At 41.7% G+C, this 16,169-nt stretch overlaps 1 long non-coding RNA gene across 2 annotated transcripts in view; it reads right to left on the reverse strand.

Moving 5' to 3' along the window:
* Window positions 1–15,949, reverse strand: part of LOC137859786 (uncharacterized) — a 170,267-nt gene extending 154,318 nt beyond the window's left edge. For both annotated transcript variants that reach the window (XR_011098550.1, XR_011098549.1), the window contains exons 1-2: window positions 15,641–15,949; window positions 14,582–14,674 (exon numbers count right to left, since the gene is read on the reverse strand). This is a non-coding gene — a long non-coding RNA (uncharacterized lncRNA). The remainder of the gene's footprint in view (window positions 1–14,581; window positions 14,675–15,640) is intronic.
* Window positions 15,950–16,169: the final 220 nt, after the last annotated feature.

Here is a 16,169-nt window from a genome sequence, read left to right on the forward strand (position 1 = left end):
AAATTAAAACAATACTTCTAAATAAAGAAAAGCATGAAGCTCATTCATTCTCTCTTTCATGAGAAAGCCTTAAAATTAATTTTCACTACCATGCTAATGCTTCACATTCGTTTTCAAAAAGCACTGTTCAGTATTAATAACAGATGCTCCATCCAGCTAATCCTGTCATTTGTTTTGGCTCTCAGGATTGCTGTTCTTAATGGATCCTTTTTCCAAGTACATCATCCTTGATGTGATATCACTGCTACAGATAGAAGTGCCTCTTCCTCCCCTTTAAGCTCATGGTTTCGTGATGTACCTTCCGCAACCTATTTACTATACCATGCTAAAAATAATAACCTTGTCAGCCTACTTAAAGATGACCTTTCAAAGGAATACCTTTCGTAAGGGCAACGTGCCATTCTGTTTAAAAAAATAATAAATAAAATTAAAGGAAAAATAATAAATCAATATTGAGCTGATAAATTTATAAGAACAGACCTACAGAATGTTATGATACATACATATTTTCATACACAAATAGGATATATGCACAGAGAGAAAAATATGCATTTAGAAGTCCAGAGTGGGACTTGATATTCACTCTGCAATACCACTGAAATTTGATCATTGCTGTCTTTAAGTTAGTAAAAGTACTAACAGAATGAACAAGAAAAGGAAATCTGCCCATCATCAGAAGTTAGAGTCAGTGTGACAATATTTCCTACATGCATATTCTTTGCTGTATTGATCTCTTTGATTAACAGTGTTCCAGGAAGAAGGCATATGATCTTGTGTTATTATCGCTGTCAGCAATAAACTGACACTTTTGTAGCATCATACACAAAGCGAGCACACAAGTGCTCAACAGAAATTACTCTGGCATCATTCTTGCATGTTTCCAGCTCAGCATGTGCACTAACCATATGCGTATTTTAATTCTTAAGCTTGAAATTAAGCACGGGTATCAGTCCTTCATCTAGGTAGTATAAATATCTGACAGAAATATGAATTCCACTGGATCCTGATGTGGGCTGGGTTTCTACAGTTTCTATACACAACTCATGACATCTTATGAACAGTGCTACCCCCTTAAAATCTGGGTACGAAATTTGAAGATATAATTTTAAAATAAATAAATAAATGACTAGCAAGAAAAAAAGACATGAGCATCATTAAGAATGCCATTCTCTGTGCATTTCATAGTATCTGAGTTAGATGTACCTGGAGAAGACAGGCTTTATGTTTTTGATAATTACATTTAGTCTTTCACATCATTAAGCTCTGACATCATACATAATATAATGGGGAATGTCTTCAAAAGAAGGAGCAGCAACACGTAGAAAGACACAGCTCTAACTCAGTCTGATTTCTAAGGTACCATAGTTTCTCACTTCTACGAAACTCCGTCATTCTGCAGATCTCTGAGGTAGGTGAGAGAAAGTTTAAGAGACACCGCACACTAATAAAGAGACGCCTGTGACTGCCAAGTTTCCTGTTCCTGCGAGCGCTGGCATCGCTCCTGGAATGGAGGGGAAGAACAGTCTGTTAAAGTGCTATTGTCTCCAATAGCTCAAACATCTGCAGGAATAATGAGGGGATTTAATCTTCTTTCTCCTTTCCTTTCTCCCACTTCTTGGCCACTTTCAACTACAAGCACTTGCAATGTTTGTGTACATGCCATACTGCAATATTGACTTGAATCTGGCAGCAGAAAGCCCCAGTTATTTAGCTAGCTTAACTCATAACACCAAATTTCTGTAGCAGCTTTTCAAAGCATTAGACTGAGAACTCATATGAAAAAAACATGCAAGATTTTCAGAAAACAATTATTCAACCCTAAGGAGTGAAAAGGAGCATCCAGTAGATTACAGAACATAAAACTTAAAGCCACATTTCCAAAATCATTCTAGAGGATCTGTGGTCGAGCTGAGTACATAAACATACCTAACACTAATTTTCAATATCATTTTGGAAAATGCTAACAATCGTTTTAGTGTACACCTATTATACTAGAAGGAGGTCTTAAGTATTTTAAAGCATATATGTAGGTCTTCTTCCAGAAACATGCAGGATTTAGCTTTTAACATCGTATGCTGAAACAAACAACTCCAATAGCCCCAACTCCCTCCAAAATAATTTTTCAAAGCATTCCATGTATGGATACAAATTAATATGCAGGAACTCATTTAAATAGTCCTGGACATGTATTATCTGAACTTGTATTAGCTTCTAGTCTAAAAATCTATTATTCTTTAAAATAAATAAATACACACACACCACAAACACAACCTGACTCCCATTTTCCTATTCTGTAGTTCTATTTAAAAGTTTAGTTGGCTTAGAAGGGGGAGTGGGCATCCTCTCTGTTACAATAAACCAAGTTTTCATCTCAGAGAGCTTTTAACACACATCAGCTGCAGCATTCTGCATTGTGAAAAAAGCATCTAGCACACATACCCTGGCTACATTACACACATTTCAAGCTTAGATGCAAGAGTTTGGCTCCCTTCTTATTTCTTAGGTCAAAAAGGGCTAACAGCACTTCAAAAGATAGTGCACACTCTGAGCTGGAGAACTTCTTCCACCATGGGGGCAATCAGAGTCCCAAAGGAAGCTCCTTTCTTCTACTAAAAAGGAGAATTTTTGGCTGCTGAGGGAGGCAAGCTGTGGGAGAAGATTTTTAATGAACTCGAAGTAGACACTGTGTGAATTAACAGCTGCGTCACTGGACCTGGAGTCAGGAGAGACATACCCTATTCCTGGCTTTGACCTCAGGCAGATCAGTTTTACTTAATAATTACTGCACTACAAGTAATTGGTAGCTGTAAGATCTTGGAATGCAATATGTGCATAGCACTATCAGCCATTTTGCATTGCTTTCAGTTTAGTAACAAAATGGACCGAAGATGTCCAGTATTTCAGCCCTTCTGAAAAGGTGAAGTGGAAAGAAGACAAACCCCAGGACCTGGCTCATTGGGTGTCCCATGCATGCGCAGTGAGGAACAAAAAGGGAGCATGCAGACATAGAGAAATAAATACAAGAAGCCAAACACCCCTGGTCATACTGACAAAGCAAGGAGTAGCATCCAGACCATTTCCAGAAATTTCCCCTTTCACTGTGCTATGAAACTGTCTTCACCTGGTGCTGTTTTCAATAGCTTCATAGCTGATGCCTGACATTATTCACTTGGTTTAATCCTGTATAAAGTACAGTGACAAGCAGTAACCACCACTGCCTTCTGTTCAGTCATTTAAGGAGACCCAAGGTGCCTCCTACATCCTTTTAAATACCAGTTCAAAGTAAAATAAAAATATCCAATAGTTATCCAAATATCCAATAGCAGGAGAACCCGGAATACTGACATGATTTGGAGGCGAAGGAAGAAAAAAATAAAAAAATAAAGCCACAGACTAGAAATCATCAAGTGTTTTAATACCACAAGTCCAACACATGAAGTTACAGAATCTTCTAGAACTCTGCCGGTCACAATGACAGGCATACTTGAGGAAACAAGGTAAGTGTAACAAACTGTATATGCGATGGGTCATATCTTGCCTTCTGAGAGCAACGCAGGTGGCTTAGAGTTTTGGAAGGGGAAAAGGATTACTAGGAGACTATCAATCACTCTGCAATAGGTTATAAAGCAGTGCCTAAATCCCCAAAGCCTAATGACATTTAGGAAGACATTCAGAATCCGCTTCCCTTCTGGTTTTGCCGAGGCTTTCCCCAGCTAGTATTAACCCCCACAACCTGTCTCTTTGCATTAGCCTCAAGCTAAGTTTTCAGTGCACCCTTGGTAAGGGATTCCTGTTCTTGTCCCAGCACCTCAGCCAGTAATGTTTCTAGTTCGACTGTCAATATTTTCTCTAGGTCAGGTCAATATTTGATATCTTGGCTTTCCTCATAAATGAAATTAATACTGCAGCAAGAACAAACCATCCACGTTTTATCAGTTTTGAAACATAAGCTCAAAAACGAAACTCTCAGGTGCCCTAGAAAATATTCCTGCTATGAACTTTAGAAAGTGAGTGTCATTTTTAGTACCTGCCTATAATCCAAAAATTACACTTTTTTTTTGTTTAAGAAAGTTTCTCCTCGGTATCAGGATGCATTAGCGTCATCCATTGTGAATGGAAATAAAAGCTGGAGAAACTAAGCTTCTACTGTTATGGAAACAGGTTGGACAGAGTAAGAGATGTAGGATATGTGCAATAACTTCTGTCATGGAGAATTCAACTAAATAGAAATTTCTCTTTTCCGTCAATCTCCACATCAGCAGGCTGGCTCTAAGACATGCAGTATTTTCTCTCTTTCTCCTTTCCAGCTACGTTTATAGGGCGGAAGAATGTGACTACCAAGAAGGTTGTTAGAGCAATTCTTCATCAGGAAGAATTATGGTAATTAACCGATGCCAGGGTCACCTATTGTACCTGGTGTCTAGCTGAATTAGCAAGCACTTACAACAGTTCTCACGTGTGGTGTCCAGTTTGCCATAGACAAGAAAAACAAAAAAGCCCAACAGAACAAAATAAGAACACAGAGCATTTTCCTGCTATAACTATGATATGGGAAAAAAAAAAAAAAAAAACATGAAATGCAGCATGTCCTCAGTGAACAAGACTAGCCACAGACAGGGACACACTATGACTTAGAGGCACACGTGTCAGCAGCACCAAGAGAATACTCGCTCAGTTCAAGTTAGCTGCATGCACCCAGAGAACAATGGCAAGAACCTTGAAGTCTGAAGCCCGCTTCTCCAGACACACATCATCAGCTGCAAAAACCTATGAAGTATATGCTTAAATCCACAAACATAAACAGAATACCTTTGTAAAATGCTTTTCATCCCAGCCCTGTAAAATCAGATTTTCTCAGCTAAATTAGAAAAAAAAAAAAAAAAAAAAAGAAAAAAAAGAGAGCAGAATACTGCTTTTCATACCACTCAGGAACAATTTAGTCAATATACTCAAACTATGAATTTGTAGGAATCTCACATTTAGTTGCCAGTGTAAGGCACATCTTTGTTACATTGCTTTTTATAGTATTTGTCACCAACATACAACAATACTCTGTGCAAATCTACTGAAAACTAAGAACAAAAAATCTAACTTCCCCTTACTAGAATGTTTAAGTATATATACATACATATGCGCTATTTGAATGCAGAAATAAAATTATAATGAGATCCTAGAGACTGAATATATCAACTGTTGAAATATTTTGACTTTTCCGCCCCTTGCTGCCCATATTTTTGTGAGCTGTATTGAAAGCGATCAGTCTTGGATTTTGTAACAAAATTGGAAAGATTAAATCCATCATGCCTCAGAACAACAAAAACCATTAAGAATATGCTAGAACTGAGGGTGCAGTACAAGCATCACCATCTGTTTTAGACAAAAGAAATATTCTGACACTATTTTACTTCAGTAGCATTTGTGAGAATTAAATACATCCCTACCACTTCTCTAGTGACATAAGAAAGGAGAATCATGCCCCACTACCAGTACAACCTGTAACATCCTGGTAAAGTGGCTGATGCCAGCAGGAGCCAACTGTGTGAGGTGGAAGCTTGGCACAGCTAGGAGCACCCTGCACTTGAGGGCTTGCCTGTGGCACAAAGCAGGCTTAGCTGATCCTTCCTGCCATTCTTCATACCTACCTGTCATCCTTTCATAAAAAGTTTTCTTCCCAGAGCATGGGATCAGAAGATTACTTCAGTCAGTCCCTTTTGTACTTCAACCCAGCTGACCAAGGACACACTTGAGTGGCTAGATGCTCTAGTTTCATGACTCACAAGCAAGCAAAATAAAGAGTGGTAACAAGCTCAACGTAAAAAGCCCCAAATTACAGAATGAAAACACCTCGCCCATGTGCCTGTTCAAGATAATGCAGTATACCACGGTATTACCCAAAAAATAAGTGACTTGCATGCATAATTCTACATGAACACTTACAGGTCTTCTCTGCACCCAGTGGGCCACAAGACACTTCCAGCTCCCAGAAAGAAATCAGCCTGACTTTTTTCATCTTGAGAAGGGCTGATTCACAGGACCTGAAAACAGTAGTTACAAGCTGACCTGCAGCCATTTTTCTGTTGTAGATAAGGGCTCTGCACGTATGCTGCAGACCACGAGGCAGGAGGTAAGCGCTCGGCACTACCCCTGCACACAGGCGGTTGAGCAGCCCGGGCTGCCCTGGGGAAAGAAGCAGCCTGTTGAAGTGTGTACAAAGCTGTTTTCTTTCCTGATGCCCTCTCTTTTTCTCCCTGCAGTAAAGCACCACTTTATTAAATTATTTAGCAAAGAGCAACTTGTTCAACACTAGGACAATTAGCTTAAGTTTTTCCAGGTGGGAGCTTAAACCAATGTTCATTACTGACCCCTAAAATTCAACCCGGGTCCTTGTTGCTGTCAGCAATGGGCTGACAGTGGGGTTAGAGGTACAGCACCACACAAAGCAAAACACCACTGCCTGTTCACTCTGCATGCTTCCAGCCTTCAACCTGCCTAACACTCCCACTTGCAGGGTCACAGGGGAAAGAGCATTCGGGATTTCAGCTACTGGTTCATGTCAGAGTCAAAAAATGGAAATAAATCAACAGGACTCCCCCCTTCCTTAATACCAAGGGGAAAAAAAGATCTTAACCAAAGCAGCATGCTTGCCTTGTCATAGTAGTCATTTTCTCTACCCTCAGAAGAGAGTATATGAAAGCAGCCTGGGATCACACTAAAACTGTAACAGTAACTTCACTGCTGAAAAACATGGACCTTGTGCCCCTTGCAGCCCTTTTCCTGTGCTCCAGGAATTCACTGAGGGCAGTGGAGGAAGAACCAGGCCAGTTCTCGCAGGGCTGCAGCAGCCTCTGCCCGAGGCGACACTCAGCAGTGCCAGCCCTGCACTGCAGGAGCCATTTCTGCTGATGGCCCCTGCCCAGGCGGGACAGCCAACAGCAGAAGTAGCGAGGCAGTGGCGGCTGCTGTCTACAAATCACATGGACTGATGAACCAAAAGACTTTGCAGAGCTTCAGAGATACAGACCCCTAGGAGCAAGCAATACTTTCTGCCCAGAGCTTCTTTTTCTTCTTGTTTGACATCTCTGATGTTAAACTGTGTACAGGCCACGGACTAAAAAGGTGGGAAAACAAAGCTCAGATGATAACAGAAAGAAAAAATGGGGGGGGGGGGGGAGAGAGAAAAAGTGTAAACACTTGAAAACTTGTGTATCCTGAATAAAAGGAATTTAGATATTTTTGTTTCGATACTACGTGGGTTTCAAAGAAACCAAGTGTTCATTAACTTTAGGGGTAACTGTTCACAAGAGCTTCGCCACTGGTGCAAAAGATACCAGCAGTACTTTCTGCAGAACCAGATTAAGCAGATACAATCAGAGCAAGTCGTTTGCAAAGAGCAGCAATCCCAGGGGAACACATGAGGTAACGTGACCCAGAACCACAGGTCAGGGCGGCAGCCTGTGCATCCCTGCCGTGCTGGGGATGCCACAGCAGCAGCACACACAGACCAGATGCCCCCCACACGCCAGCCCTCTCCTGCTCCAGGGCCATCAGTGCTCAGGTCCACCACTGCCTTTCAGCATCCCTCTGCAGACCCAGTATCTGATCATCTGCCTGAGCCTACTCTGAGCTAGGAGAGACCAACAGCATGACTGAGTATCATATAATATCCCTAGCATCAACTCCTGTAACAAGCCATGAATTTTAGGTGTATCATTTCTATTGGTGACAAATTTTGCAACAGAGACAGTCTAAGGAGCTGGAAAGGATTTAGCACAACGTGCACACAAACAAAAATAAATGAATAATACAATCAACCTCTCAAGCTCTTCTTATGGACTGTCTAAAGTTGCCTGGCTCTTTTGGCTTGTTACAGAGAAAGAGCCATCCCAGGTAAGACAAGTGGGTGCCTAAGGCTTGCACATTTCTCTGTTCCCAGAGCTTGGCCCCCAGAGCAGAGAGCAGAACAGGAGTTCACTGAAGCCTGAGACATACAGAAGTAAACCGCTTCAAAACCCAAATTAAAAACCTGCAAAGACAATGAAGAGTGTGAGGTTAAAGCAAATGGTTTTTAATGGATATTAGTAAGAGAAGCATTCTAGCACATCTACATTGCCCAGGTTAATATGAAAGATGTGCCTTCAAACAGAAGAGTGTGACCAAACACTGCAACATCGAAATGCTCAGCAAAAGCCACCTCTGTACCAAGAGCCATTTCTCAACCGACCTGACAAAAATACCTCTCTTCTGCTCACTCAGAAGTCCCTGACCCCCTTTCTTTCACACTCTCGCACCTCTCATCCTGCTCTGGAGCTCTCTGGCTGCCCACCCTGCTCACAGCAAGACAGGTATACATATGTATGTATACGCAGTTGCAAGTCACGATGTGCTGCTTCCACAAGTAGTTTACCATCTCTCACCATATACAGCTGAACTTCAAGAAACTGCCAGGTGGGTTTACTGGTCTAAACACTGAAATCATTGTCATTGCAATTAAACCTTGCAATGCTTCTCTGAAGGAGAGTTTCAGGCTCAGAGTTTCTGAGCAAGTCTCTAGGCTGGCCATCTCTCCACGAGTGCCATTTCCCAAGAGGCAACTGATGAAGGTATGCTGGCCTGTTTTCCACCTCAGATTTACTGCACTCTAGAGAAAATAAATCTTTGTATCTATGGGAAGAAAAAAAAAAATCAATGTGAACTCATTACAAATGTGCAGTTTCTGAACTTATTTTTAGGAGTTGGTTGAAGCATCAGGGTGTTTTTTTCCTGGTAAAATATTGTTTCCTTTTTTCAATCTCAAAGATGCCTATGATTTGACTAACAGAAAATCAGAGAAGACAGTTACTGCTAGCCTGAAAATTTAGTTGAAATACTACCTCTTTCGTAAGGCAAAGCATTTCCTGAATATCTCAGAAAGAATATTATTATGTATCAAAACAGAAGTTACGTTTGCCTACTGCTCACTTGTTATAATACTTATTCCAAACTTTCACATTTGGACACGCAGCTGAAGGTGTGATGCGGATCCTGACATGGGAATAAGCATAAGCTACTCCTTCACCTTATACATCAAAGCAGGCATCATTCCCAGCCCCAATACACACACAGGAGGCATCAACCACCCTGTGCTGCTGCTCAGGCATCACCAGAGGTTTGGTGTGGGGAAGGGGACATTAACCAGAGAACTTGGACAGGAGGGTCCAAGGTGTCTGTCTGCTTACTCTGGGGCTGTCAAGCCACTTGCAATCTCTGAGCACAGGTACTACACCTACAGCCCTGCTTCAAAGTGCTCTCCTAATGAATGTCCCTTTGCCACCTGAATGCAGTGACTCCACCCACCTAAGGGAAATGGAGCAACTTCTGCACCAGACATGAGTTCAGAGCCGCATCATATTTGCAAAACAAATCTCCAGAAGAAAAAAAGGGAACATGGGAAGGACAGAAAACCAGTAACCACAGAGTTGGTCTCCTCAAAAAATTGTCATCCTTTTCTCTTATAATGCATTTAGCAAACCAAAAGGCTTCAAACAGGGGGCTGCAGGTGCCACTGTGTTTGCACGATTTATTTTATCCAGTGCAGATCCTTTCCATAACTGTGATACCATATCCTTCAGGAAGGCACAGTGCAATACACAGTGCATTCTGCAGAAAGTACACTCAACCTCCAAGGAAGCTTAGGTTAAAGAGCCCTCTGCTGAAACCTATGTTCTGTCACAAGCTTGCTCTGCTTCATAACTTCCCTTTCTCCTCCACCTCTCAGAGCAGTTGCATCGATTGTTCAAGCCATAACGTCATAACCTCCCTCTTTAGCTAATACAGTCATATCCTAGAGATATTCACTTAAAAAAAAAAAAAAAAAAAAAAAGAATATTTAAAACACTTTTTCTTCTGACAGTAATGATGCTCACTAAGCCCAAATTCCCCATCACCCAAAACAGAGAACAGTCTTCAAGACCTGCATTTAGCTACCCCGACCTACAACTTCGCATGCACCTAAGCATTCTTCAAGCAGAAACGAGCACAGCTGTTGCCAAAATTTTATAGCACATGTAATTCCAAGCACAAAACAGTGGTTAATGCTTTCAAGAAGTATTTTCCTAGTCTGCTTTCAAATATTTACAAACACTACATTTCTTTGCTTACTAGCTGCCTTTAAAATTAATGTTTTTCCCCTACTAGCAAATACAGATCTGTGCATTGCAGGCAATTTTTATTTAACGTTGTTCAGCATAGCTTCTTCAAATTAGCAAAATATATCTTAGAAAGATGACTTTATTTCTGTGGAGTAGAAGAGTGTGGATGGTTCCGTATTTTACAGAATACCAATTAAAATCATTTTCAGTAAAAAGCTCAGTGAAAATGTAAAAGATGGGGGGGGGGAGGGGGGGGGGGGGGGGGAGGGGAAGAGATAAAAAGAAAGCAACTGAAGAAGTAAATTGCACGTAAACTTTCCTCAGATAGCAACCAAAGAATAAAACGCAGTCATCTGACACAGAGAAGGTTAAGGGGACGAAAGAATGAATTGGGTGGACATGAAAAATTGAAGGAAAGACAAATTCGGAACTGATGTCAGGCCACACATTTTAATTGCGGAACTGCATGCCAGACATTAACACAGAGCCGGGGTCATTCAGAGAACGATCAAAGGGCACTTGGGGGACATTGGGCACTGGGGTGTAGCAACTTTCTACAGAAAAATCTTACTAGTCTTTTTTAACTTGTGCTATTGCTGGATCATTCAAAATAACTAGCACAAACTGTGCTACTCCTTTAGGAGAAAAAAACCACACACATACAATGAAAATAGTCATACCATCAAGGCTGTCAATCATAAACAAGAAAAACTACAGGCATTCAAAATAAACTGCCCCTTCGGAGCGGAGGTCACCTTGTCAATATCAATCTTCTCATTTTGATGCACATTAAGAGCTATTGGAGTATCCCCTTTTATCCTATGACTGTGAATTGACCTTACTGACATTACTGAACACAATATGGTCATTTAAGGGTGTGGTAATTATTGGTAACTGCACTAACTAAGTTAGTAGCACACAGGACACCATTGCTTTGGCTTGTATTGCCACCTGGTCTTTATTTAGATAGATTTGTTATTTGCTGTGTCTTGACTCAAACTATGTTCACACTAGTTGTTTTCCACTGGACTCCCATGAAAATTTACACTAGAAAAAAGACCATTTTTCACCTGGAAAAATTAAAAAATAATAATAATCTGTTGCTTTACATGTTTTAAGTTAGCCTGTAAGAATTCATATTACATGAACACCTTTAGTTTTCCAGTCTGCAAACACACTTTTTCCAGAACAACATGTTTTAAAAAATAAGAACTGTTCAAATGGGAAACCAACTCACTGTGGCTGTATGTTGCCTTGTATGATCTTCTTGCTCATGAACAGCAAGCAGGTCTTGAAAGGAAATATTTTACATGTACTGCTACCTTTAGCATAGTATCAAAATGCTATTTGCCACCTCACATTCACTCCTCATGCAAAAACACTTGCAAATGACTCAAACGGGACTTCTGTCAAAACATGACATAGAAGGAACAACCAAAATTGAGTCAAAAAAAAAAAAAAAAGAGCTCAAAGAGCTCCTGTGAAATGTGTCACAGCTGGTCACCACAGAGGTGACAACACGCACCCCAGCACCTCTGATAACAGCTCAACAGAAGCAAAACCCTGCAAGATGCAGCATCCTTTCGCTGGGCCACACTTTACTTCCAGATCAAACCAACAGCGAAACAACCCATCTCCAAGACTCGAGATTAAGCAGGGCAGGTGCTTAAGATGTCTACGCATATATACATGAGCTCTTTTTTGCACGAATTCTGAGCAGCCACAGCCTTGTGAGCCCAAACATTGGCCTTGGGAGGACATTGGTCAATCTGGACACACACACCAGCTGCTGTGCCACTGCTAAATGTGAGCAACAGCACTTCCTTGTACATCAGCTCCCCTTAGTCTGAAATCGGCTTTACTGATTTACTGGCCAAGATATATAATGTGATCACCATAGAGATGAATTTCTGTTAAAAGAAAAAAAGAAAATCAATAGTAGCTTGGGCTGGAAAGGAACCTTGGAATTGATTTGGAGATGACAAGCTGGGCTTAGGCCCAAAGCAAAAGATCCTGGCCAAACAGAGTCTAATGCTTTTAGAGTTCATTTAAAGATGACCCCAAATTAAATTTCCAATTGCAGGGGCCTAATTCACTCCAGATTGTTTAGCAATACCGCTAAGAAAAAAAAAAAAAAAAAGAAAAAAAAAATCCTGACATGAATATCCTTCAGAGGTTTTGGAGTTCAGTTTAATAAATTTTTAATCAGGCATTGTATATCCTTCCATGCTTGTTCACTTTTGTTGCTGTAGGTTGTCACATTCTGTTAAGCCTGAGGATCAATAAGGAGGCAAGCTCCTCTGACAGCTTGCAAACACTACTGTTTTCTTCACACTGTTTCTATTCAGTGCTTCTTCCTTCATAGATACACCCACATTTTTAAAAGCTATTGCTTTTCCTCCAAAATGGATACAAAAAGAGCGTAGCCCCATTTTAAACTAAGCATCTCACTTTATTTTGCCACATCATGAGTCAAATCTGAGAGGTTATGTGGCTTTAAAGATTGCCATGCACTCGTCCTTCCAGACTGCGGCAGCCCCATCACATCTGATTCATCTGCGGTGCATTCTTACCTGTAATCTGTGCCAGAGGCATTTGCTCCAGCAACTGTGTGAGAAGTGAAAATAAACCACACACTGACAACCTATCAAAAGGTCACTGAACCAGGTCCCACTGGGCAATGCCCGATGCACATTCAGGAAAAGATCTGGAGCACCAGAAGGGCAGTGGTGAGCACCTGTAGCTCAGCTGTGACCCAGAGTATTTCAGCAGCCCCATCCAGGCTTGACTGGTACCTGTGCACGGCTGCCAATGCAACAGCCCTAGTGTTTTTGTTAAGTGTCACATTATAAAGATAATGGTGATGGAGAGAACAGGGAGCGAGGAAAAAGAGGAGATAAAGGTGAAAAACACTTCTTTAAAGTGAACTATACTTGCTTTGATGATGGCTTCAATCGTGTCTTCACACACAATTAATGCTAGATTTTCACACTACCACTCATTTGGCAGAACATATTTAAGTCAATACAAAATGCAGATCTGATTTCAAATTAGCAAGATCACCAATGAATTATATGATGAGAATGATAGCAAGTCTGCGCTGGCACCAGGCTTTAGCATGCCACCTGGTATTCCAGATTGCACTGATCCCAGCCTGTGCTGATCCTCACCACCTGGTATATTGCAAAATGCCTTTCCTGCAATACTGCAAGGCTTTCTGAGCAGCCCTCTTGGAGGGAGAGCCCTTCTGTTTCCAAGGTCACCCACATCTCCAAGTAACAGCCTTGCAGAAAAGCTGCTCAGCTGGATCAGACCTTGGTTTGTATCTCAGCACTGCAAGAGCTGTACACTATTGTAATCTGCTGATCACCTACCCGGACACTGTGCTCATTCTTGAAACCAAGAACATTTCCTCATGCTCGCTCTGCTTTTAGACAACAGCTACAGTCCTCCTGGGCACAATCCGTGACAAGCACCCTCATTCAAAATCAGCATACATGCTTCTGCCTAGATTGTCATCTCTTTTCTGCTTCTCTGCTGCTGTAGCTTCACTTATACAGCACTGAGCACCAGTACTCCACAAGAAAAGACATGAAAGCGGGCTTGGCTTGACAGATAAATAACCCTTGCAGACCCAGCTCCTTCCCTACTTTCTCAGGTCAGTTTGCACATCAGCTCATCGCTGTCCCCTTGTTACAGCTGCAGGGACACCACGAATGAAAGCTTGCCCAGACTATGCCCAATACACACCTTAGGAAGCCCTGCTGTTTGCTGAGTTGAGGATACCTTATGTTATACAATCTGAACAAGAAAAACAACTTTTTTTGTATGAACAGAAAATTTTGCTACCCCAAAAACAATGCAGGGAAATCTATATTACTGTGTTGAGCAACAGATTATTCTGCAACTCCAAACAACAAAACGACCAACCACACAGCAGAAGAAGTCAAATGCCTGACCTATGTTGACAGGCAGAGGGGAGTCAGGCAGGGTCCAGCCCCGCTTCCCTGCGGAAGCCTTCCTTCTAGCAGGAACAAGTTACTGCTATCGCTGCAGGCATGCAGCTCTGCATTGCCATTTATCTTCTTGAGAACTGACAGCACAAAGCTCCAGGGGTGAGGGACAAAGAAAAATGGACAGAAGCTACAAGCCCCAGCCAGGGCCCTCGAGGGGACTCCCAGGGGCACAGCGTGCAGAATGCAGTGCCCCAGCCCTTACCACCCACCCAGGGACACGCAGACAGCTGGGACACAAGGCTCAGGGAGCACTGCCATCAGCAAACCAGCCCAGGCCACCATCCCCTACCTCCACAGCTACCAAATACCAGGATTGATACAAAACTCAGAACAGCATGCATAGCTTAGAAAGTCTTTTTCTTACATTAACCAGTGGCTCCTAAGGAGGAGCCTACAAACACCAAAGAATCCATAGAACAAAGAATCCTTCTCACTTACCGACTTCCATCATGTCCTCCAGCTCTGGCAGCTTCCCCTTCCAACAGAGCAGCTTCAGCCACCTGTGGCATGGCAGCTTGGAGGCTGAAACACCTAAAAAACAAGGTGTAACTGGTCAGTCACCTTAATCAGAAAAGCCTGTGCCTCATCTGTAATACCACAGAGACCTAGAAAATTTTCCTGGGTTTAGCTAGCCTAACAGAGGTAGGTGAACCAAGGAACTGCCAGGAATACACAGAGTCTCCTTGGGCAAAACAAGAAAAGAGGGCAAATAAAATATTTATGGGTGGCCCTGTTGTGAGTTAACAAAACAAAACAAAAAAAGGTACACAAAGTGGCACAAGACCCGCCAAAATGAAGTTAAATCACCGTGATTGAAACAAACAAACAAGTGCATATTTTAACAGATAGGATAAAGATATATGGAAGTAGTGCTTAGTGTCACAGAGCTATAGCGATCTAAATCCAGTCCCAGGAATGCCAGAACACATTGTCACACCGTTGCTTTATTTCCCACCTTGGCAAATGGAGATAATTTATGATCTTTCTGTTATCAGAGTAGCTTAAAGGCTTCTTATGCTAACACATAACAAGTGAAAAACATTGAGAGTCTTGGAGTGTAGGTAGAATAAAAATGCAAAATATATTAGCTTTCCACATTAGTTATGGCTGGAAGGAAAATAGGACGCTAAGCAGACAAATTACTTTACTCAGTATGGCAAATTATCCATTCCAAAAGGCAACTAGTGGCATGAAAATAATAAGTGAATGTTAGAGGGCATTAACAGAGGTGCAAGAACTCTCCACCATTAACAGTGTTAGTTTACGCTTTTAGGTTTACTGGAAATTAGCCATACCTCTCTAAAGCTTATCAACACTTGACTCACTAGAAATTGAAACTTGAACCCCCAAATATCAGCATCTCTGACATTTCATAATGACAAACCTTAAATAACATATACTAATACTTTTCCATATTGGGTAGGAAAAAAAAAAAAAAAAAAAAACACTGCTTCCAATCTACTGGAACAGTAGTTTCGGAGGCAAAACTCCACTTACCCTTGCCTCTCTTAATATATGCTCATTTGCTTCAATGAGGACATTAAAATTCAAGAGCAGCCAGATCTGTTTCACCTCTCCAATTTAGCAGAGCGGCTGCTTTGGAGTCACAGCTGAAACCCCAATGGCACAGACTGTCCTCAGCAGGGCACGCTGTGTACGTGTGACCAGCATACGCTCCAGCCCAAAGCCTGGCTGTGTGGTCGAAGTCAGTGAGGTAAAGCAACAAGGCAGGCTCTCAGAGACCCTGTTATGGGTGTGAATGGAGCAAGTTGTGTGATGTTGTGAAACACTCAGAGAGAAACAGCTTCTGGGCTGGGGGAGTGAGAGGCTGGGCGGGTCCTGCTTTATACAGCTAGTCACAGCTAAATGAAGAGCACATTTCCCTAACAAGCCCTTTTCCCCCCTATAACAATATGATGAATTAGGTTTAATAGCTGCTCCAGTTCACTGCTTGAGAAGATTAAAATGGTGTCTTTCCGTTTTCCAGGAGCAAAAGACTGGATTGCGATCGTTCTTACTTGCAAAG

Source organism: Anas acuta, chromosome 7, assembly GCF_963932015.1.
Source record: "Anas acuta chromosome 7, bAnaAcu1.1, whole genome shotgun sequence".
In the NCBI taxonomy this organism is placed as follows: domain Eukaryota; kingdom Metazoa; phylum Chordata; class Aves; order Anseriformes; family Anatidae; genus Anas; species Anas acuta.